Source organism: Muntiacus reevesi, chromosome 5 (genome assembly GCF_963930625.1).
Source record: "Muntiacus reevesi chromosome 5, mMunRee1.1, whole genome shotgun sequence".
NCBI classification, from domain to species: domain Eukaryota; kingdom Metazoa; phylum Chordata; class Mammalia; order Artiodactyla; family Cervidae; genus Muntiacus; species Muntiacus reevesi.
The window spans coordinates 68579963-68587246 of NC_089253.1; the positions used below are offsets into that span (position 1 = coordinate 68579963).

The 7284-nt window shown below is 42.7% G+C and overlaps 1 pseudogene; it reads left to right on the plus strand.

Moving 5' to 3' along the window:
- The first annotated feature begins 260 nt into the window (after positions 1-260).
- On the plus strand, positions 261-828 carry LOC136169675 (low molecular weight phosphotyrosine protein phosphatase pseudogene; annotated as a pseudogene).
- The last annotated feature ends 6456 nt before the right edge of the window (positions 829-7284 follow it).

Consider the following 7284-nt stretch of genomic DNA (forward strand, 5'->3'; position numbering starts at 1 on the left):
AACAAAAACACAGGTAAGTGGGTTTCCATCTTCTCACACCTGCAGCCAGGGCTGGTGTGTGTGCATGTGTGGGCTTGTAAGTATATAAGGGAAAATGCACAAGGACGTTTATATGGTCCAGGGTCCTCAGAAAATGCCACAGGCAGAAAAGTGTGCAGAATTCATAGCCACTCAGCAACCTTAGCCCTGGTGAGCATCTGAAGTACTGACTTCCTCTTAGTCCTCGTCAGAAAGGGGTGGGAATCTACGAAAGACGCCGAATCTCGCGTGAGACAGACATGACGTTTTTATCACTCAAGATACAGAGGTCACGGACGTTATTACTGGGCGCCTCTGCGCGCATGGGAAGATGGCTGAGCAGGTGACCAAGTCGGTGCTGTTCATGTGTCTGGGTAACATCTGTCGATCACCCATCGCAGAAGCGGTTTTCAGGAAACTTGTAACTGATCAAAACATTTCCGATAATTGGAGGCTAGACAGTGCAGCGACATCCACATATGAACTAGGAAGCCCTCCTGATTATCGGGGGCAGGCTTGCATGAAGAAGCATGGTATCCCCATGAGTCACATTGCCCAGCAGGTTACCAAAGAAGAAGATAGTACATATCCATCCATATACTATGTATGGATGAGAGCAATCTGAGAGATATGAATAGAAAAAGTAATCAAGTTAAAAACTGCAGAGCGAAAATCAAACTACTCGGGAGCTATGATCCACAAAAACAACTTATCATTGAAGATCCCTATTATGGCAACGACGCAGACTTTGAGACCATCTACCAGCAGTGCGTGCGGTGCTGCAGGGCCTTCCTGGAGCAGGTCCGCTGACCAGGCCATCCCGCTGTGGCCCAGGCTCGTCCCCCCAGGCCATGTGTCAACTGTCAACAGTGTCCCTTCCGAGCCAAGGCTGCAGCCCTCCCTTCAGCTTACTCACTGTTTCTCACCTGACAAAATAATTGTAGATGGAAATCAGTCTTTGTGTTTAGCAAAAGAGTAAATAAAAAATCTTTCATTCAGATAGTTTATGGGGTAAGAGTTCCTTAGACTAGCTAAACCTCCCACTTCGCCCCAGTTACAAAAACAGTGGAACAGTCGAAATAGTGGAGCAGCACAGTAGAACATAATGAAGTGAAATAAGACGTCCCTCCAGGAACCTGCACCACCTCTCCCTCTGGACGGGCCCCTGCCTGCACTGCCCCTCCATGCCAGGGCCTGGCATCCAGCGACGCTGGTCGAGTGTCACATGCTCACAGTGCCCATGTGTGCATTTTCAGGACAAGAAGGAGGGAGATTTGTGGGATTCACCTTTGGCACCTTCACTCCTTCTTAGTTTGTGTCTGTGTACCTTATTTCATAAGGAAGTTGACTTATTGTTCCCATTTGAACCCCTTTGCCTCTGGAAATGTAATTATATCCAGGAGAAGGATGTGTGTGCTGGTTTATCTTATGGTCAGTTTGGGGACTGTGTCTGCTTCTACATGCATATAATTGCCTGAATGTCAATTATAGATCACCTTTTGTGAGAAAAAGTATTAAGTTGGAAAAAGTCCTTTTATGTTGGAATACTTAAATATTGATATATTAAGTATTCTTTTGTCAGTGCCTGGTTATAGGGAAATATATATAATTTGTGCACACTTTGAAATAACTGATCTAAAATTCATATGAATGTATGTCAGACAAAATTGTTCTCAAAGAAACTGGGGAAATTAGAAAAATTAAATAAAAAAGATACAGAGGTCACACGTGTAACTGAAATGAATCTACAAGCAGAAATTTACATTGTTTGCAAGAAACCGATAAAGCACAGTTGCAGTGTTCCTGAGAAAAGGAGGGACCCGCCAAGTTTGAAGTTTGAGACAACGAAGATGCTCCATGAAAAAAACAAAACCTTAAAAAAAAAAATGTAGATGATGCAGATTTCTGTTTTTTAAAGGGCGGAGTCAGCGCTGGGTCTGCCGCGCTGCCAGCCGCACAGACGCCGCCGGAGGCCAGCGAGAGGACCAATTAGTGCAAGTTGTGATGTGGAGTTGGGTCCTCCGAGGACCAAAGCCCCTCCCCGTTCTCTTGGCAGAGGCCATTGAAAGGGCCGTCAGATGTCAGCAGCTTTCCATCACTCCTGTGGGCCCGGGGAGGGGGGAGTGGTCGGGGGGTTTGCCGGCATCTGGACCACTCTCTGGCCTCTTCCACAATTGCTCACCAGAGCCCCCACCGCCCTCGTGCTGCACGGGCCTCCAGAAGCCTTCTTGGATGTAGAACCAAGTGGATAGTGGTACTCTGGCCTCTTTTAATTCAAGGCAGGGCTCCGGAAGTGGAGGGAAGCACTTTCATAAAATAAGCATATATCTTTCTGGCCATTTGCAGAATGAGGAAATGCCCTTGACATCTTATGGAGCTTCTTGTCTTGAGAACTTCTGAATGGAAGAAGGCATTTATATTTGCTCATGCACCAATTCATTATGTAGTTGAAAAAAGAATTACTTTATAACTCTCCCAATGTGGGTAGATGATCAGGTCTGTCCTACAAAATTACATATAAATTGCAAGATACAATAGGAGATGTCAAATATTTCACATACATAATTTTTTTTTTTGGCTACACCAGGTGGCATGTGGGCTAGACTTGGGATGGAACCCAAGTCCCTTGGAAGCATGGAGTCTTAACTGCTGGACCACCAGGGAAGTCCCCATACAAATTGTTTTGAGAACTTGTTTTGTACAAAAGACTCTCTCTATAGAATTTGTGACAGGTGCGATAACCAGAAGACTAGTGGTGTTTGGGGTTTTTCCTTTCATTAGCTCTTCAGTTTGTTCATTCCCTTTGAACTGAGAAATGGATATATAATCCAACGAAGTCATGAATTCAAAACCCTTATGTCAAGTGCAAGAATATATTAATGACCTGGCAAGCACAAATATAGTGATGCGCAGGGAAGCCTGGCCTGCTGCAGTCCATGGGGTCACAAAGAGTCGGACACAACCTAGCGACTGAACAACGACCACAAGCAACAAACTTCTCTCCTAGTTCTCACTTGTCTAAACCAACCACACACTTAGGAGCAAACTTCTATTCTGGGAGGTGAAGTGGTTTAGAAACTCAAGGAAGCAAAATCAGGCTGGATGGTCTAACTTTGTTATGTAGGGAAGTAGGTACTTCAAAGTAGTGGATAGGGTGCAGATAGACTCTCCAAATGCAGTGTGTGTTGCAACCTGAAATGCAATGTTTATGGTTTATTTTACTCCCTGGCAAGATAGACATGGATACAGATATGCATATGGATTTAGATATAGATACATCTTATAATTTTATCTGGGGAACAAGAAAAGGCATAGTTTCTGACTCCAAGGGACATGACTCTGTATAGCTCCCTAACTCATAAAATGACACTAACTACACAAGAAAAGACAAGTTTTAAAACATGTATGAGTATAATTGGTGCCATAGGAATTGGGTGATAAATCAAACACGCTCAAAGTCCAGAGGATTACTGACTTTCTAACTTTATAACTTCACATTAAGTGACTTCATCCATTCCAAGACTTACCTCCCCTCCATTTCAGGAATCCACTTTGCCTGAAATACGCAGAACTCTTCCATTTTAGATGTAGTAACTAAAATTCATCACTGTCTTAACACAATTTCATTCCTTCTGATTGTCTTCCTCTCGCACAACTTAGTCTGCACTCATCTTAAGGAGAGTTTTGTGTCTTCTTAACTCTCCTTCCCCTCTGTCTTCAACTCTTTCTCTCTCTAACCAACCCTTTCTCTCTATAACTAGTTCTTATTTACTTTTATTCAATACTGTGTCATCCTGATCTTGCCCCTGTGCCTAATGCAAGCATAGAAACATTAAAACTTTAACCTATAAATAAAATATTTAATTGATGTGCTTGCCTGTGACCTTCCCCAATGTAAGCAGCAGGACAGAGGGTCAACCACTGCATGAGAAACCCCTCATGAATGAAGACACCAGATTCTTATCTTGTTTGTTCAAAAGCCTCAAAGTATCAGACATGACTTAGCAACATAAAAAACAAGTATCAGATAGGAAAAGCTGGGAAAGATATACGATGATTTAGAATTTGTTTTGTTTTGTTTGCCTATCCAAGGGGGAAAAAAAATTCCAGCTGGAGAGGAGAAAGAAGAAGAATGGGAAGGAGAGAAATGAGATGTGTGTGTGTCCTGGGAGAAGCAAGGTAGCAGCCTCTCTGGTAATAATTCCCTGTTTGGGGATCTGAAGGCATTGGCTAAGTACTCAATTTCCATCTAGTGCTCTAGAGGAAGTAAGTATTGTACAGGAAACTTGCCACCTGAATGGCCTCAGGACACTAGAATAATGTTAGCTGAAGTGTTACTAGGGAGTAGTGAGACGGTGGGATCTTCTGCAGCCCCCGACTAGCAGGAAAGTGTCAAAAATCCCCTGTGCCCCTCCTAGCCCCAGAGGAAGCTGAGCTAGGCTGGTAGTTCTCTAGGGGCACAGGCAAACTGTGAGCAGAGGCTGAAAAAGAAGACACAGTCAGGGCCAGCCAGGAAAGATCAGATGTTAGCTCTCAACAGATGCCATGTAGAGATGTCACACCTGAAAAACTGTTAGGGGTGGGAGCAGATGAGTGGGTGAAGCACAGAGGATTCTTTTCTAAAAATATTTCCTTTATTTGCCTGTGCCTGATCCTAGCTGTGGTACACGGGATCCCCTAATTTAGGCATGTGGACCCTTAGTTGTGGCATGTGGCATCTAGTTCCCTGACCAGGGTTTAAATCCTGGCCCCCCTGCACCGGGAGCACGGAGTCTTAGCCACTAAATCACCACAGAAGTCCTGCACAGAGATTTCTTGTACTTGAATAGTATCTTAAATGGTATCATAATGATAGATAAATGTTATGATGCATGCATGCTAAGTCGCTACAGTCACTCTGACTCTTTGCGACCCCATGGACTGTAGCCCACCAGGCTTCTCTGTCCAGGGGATTCTCCAGCAAAAATACTGGAGTGGGTTGCCATGCCCTCCTCCAGGGGATCTTCCTGACCCAGGGCTCAAACCCTCATCTCTTACATCTTCTGCATTGGCAGGTGGGTTCTTTACCACTAGCACCACCTGGGAAGCCCAAATGTCATTATATATTTGCCCAAATCCGTAAGGTGTACAATCCCAAAAGTGAACCATAAGGTAAACTATGAAGTTTGGGTGATTACAATGTGTCAGGGTAGGTTCATCAATTGTCACAAATGCTCCATCCTGGTGGAGGATGTTGTGTAGGGGCAACAAGTCTATGGGAAATCTCTGGACCTTTCCTTCAGTATTGTCATGACCTAAAACTACTCTAAAAAAAAAAAAAAAGACAAAAAAACAGAAACAGTTGGGAGAAGTTACATCTCAGTGTAGTACAATATTGAACTGACGATCCCAACTGTTGACCAGATACCCCAACTCCACTGTATGCTGCCATGACTCTATGAAAACCCCAGGAGTGGGAGGAAGAAGGGCAAAAAAAAAAAAAAATTCCTAAACTTACCTGAATTTGGATCTAAAATGACCATGATCTATACACGATGAGCTGATGAGCAAATCTGATGAGCTGACCTGGAATTATGAGATCAAGTTTCTTGCCATAAAAAAGGAATAAGAGAGTCAAGATACGAATTGAATTAAGTTATAGGAAAAAATATGTATCTTGTCCCATACCAGCTTGGGGAACTCAAATTTTCACTTACCACATTTGATTGTCTTTCTGATGTGCTGACCCTTCAAAACCTCAATCTTCTTTTATATTTTTAATGAATTTACTTTGTATTGGAGCATATTTGCTTTACAATGTTGTGTTAGTTTCTGAGGTACAACCAAGTCGATCAGCTGTATGTGTATATAAATATACACAAACATATATATATATATATATATGGACCTCCCTCTTGGACCTCTAACCACAGGCTGCTGAGTTCTGGAGGGAGAGAGCACACACAGCAAAGGAGTTTGGAGAGCTAGGAGGTGAGGTAGGTGGGCTTTGAATTCTGCCTTCCCTTGATGGACAAGTTTAGAAGGAGGGGCAATAAAATAAAGCTAATAGCTTTATAGAAGATTACAGTTTACAGAGAAGGCATTTTACATGCATTATCACACTCAGTGCTCACAATAAGCTGAGAGGGAGCTAGACACCCCTTTCTGCTATTGACCAAGGACAAGCAGCCTGGCGGCAACAGAGCCTAGACGTTTCTGACAAAATCTCGTGTTCATTTCATTCTCCCACACTCAGGATTCTTCTTTGATGTCCAAATGCTTGCCTTTGGTTGATTCAAGTGTCCTGTGGCTCATTTGGTGAAAAGTTAGCGTTCACCTTCTGAGTTCTATTTGATCTTATAGTGACTATTGTTCCCATTTACAAATGAGTAAACTGAGGTTCATTCAATTCAAGGTCACTGACTATTAAGACATTAAGCCTGGACTGAAAGTAGTTTTTCTGCTTCATGGTTTGGTGACCTCACCATTCTATCCTGCTAATATTAAGCAATAGGAGCATATTATTATATGTTTAGAGAAGCAAAATACTGCCTTATTCATGGGGAGAAATGAATGACTACCTGAACTTTTTTTTCCTTTTTATGAGTGTCACAGATACATCCTTATACAAAACAGAGTTCTATTTGATTAGATTCCCATTTATTTTCAACAGACTTCGCTAAAATCACATATTTTAATCTGAAAAATTGAGACATACGAATGTAATTTCTGTGAAAACGCCTAAAGCAAGCGAAGAATTGCTCTCTAAGCAGGAACTGTTTCAAGTCAAACGCTGATGACTGTTAAGGAAACCAATTTCTCAGTATTAACTTGGAAATCAGCAAATTCGTCAGTTGGTTTTTAAAATCACTTCTCCCTGGTTTCCTCTTCCTCTTTTGATCATTTTGCTGCACTTGCAGTTTGATGTCTCACTCCTGGCTCTCCTGTCTGCAAACTGTTTAGTGCAAAGCTTTGCAGAAAAAAAAAAAATCTCTTATTTGACCATGAACTTTCGATGATCTAGTTAGCGTTACTGTCAAGCTTCCCGCGGTCTTTTTGAAAAGCAGGACTTGTCCGTGCTGCCCTCTGGCCAACTTCAGTGGGACTAAAACGCTCGCAAGAGCCATCAAACTGCCTGACGGCTTGTCACCAGCGAGGCTCCATTAATTTACACACATTTTCCACTGTTTGGCATCTACCATGATAACTCTTTTCTCTTCCAAGCAGCTCCTGTTTGCATTTAACACTTGGGTTAATTTTCATCAGAGTTTAAATTTAGCCATCAGT